Source organism: Condylura cristata, unplaced genomic scaffold, assembly GCF_000260355.1.
Source record: "Condylura cristata isolate star-nosed mole 26May11 unplaced genomic scaffold, ConCri1.0 scaffold00061, whole genome shotgun sequence".
In the NCBI taxonomy this organism is placed as follows: Eukaryota; Metazoa; Chordata; class Mammalia; order Eulipotyphla; family Talpidae; genus Condylura; species Condylura cristata.
In genome coordinates this window covers 33,493-34,138 of record NW_004567162.1, presented here as the reverse complement: position 1 = coordinate 34,138, position 646 = coordinate 33,493, and positions in this window count along the sequence as shown.

The window sequence follows — 646 nt, the reverse complement described above, 5'->3', positions numbered from 1 at the left end:
TCTTTATTGGTTTATGCATAAAGAACTGGGGACCAGGCCAGAGGTGCAGGGGTGGTGAGAGGATTCACCTGAGACACAATGGGGAGCCAAACAGGAGGATCTACTGAGATACTCTGCTGAGGGGAGCAGTGGGTGGGTCAGGAGAGGTCTGCAGTGCCTTGTGGGTCTGCCGCGGACCGGCCCTAGCCAGGGCACCGGGACCGAGGGAGAGACAGGGTCTGAAGACAGGAGAACGGGATTCAGCGCAGGAACTGACAGACAGTCACACTCAGAGGAGTTGATGAACTGCTGCGATTTTATTGTAATTTGTGTAGATTTTTATACAGAAAGTACAAGGAAACTAGCGTTCGTCCAGGTAAGTTATACATTGCCAGATGCTGACATAATCTATTACTTTTTTGTTCAAAAGAAAGGGCATAAGACATCCGTAACCAGGGTGCTAGACATGTGGTTTCTACCTTAGACACAAATTTCATTTTACACGCTTCAATTACAACAATGTGTTGGCTCAAAGTTCTGCTAACTGATTCTGAATATTGAGTGTGAGAGTTCCCAAGAAGTGCCTGTAATTCTACAACTTCCCGTTAGTCCCACGTATCTTCTAACAATAATTTTTTTGATGTAAGTTTGTCCATGAATGCATCTA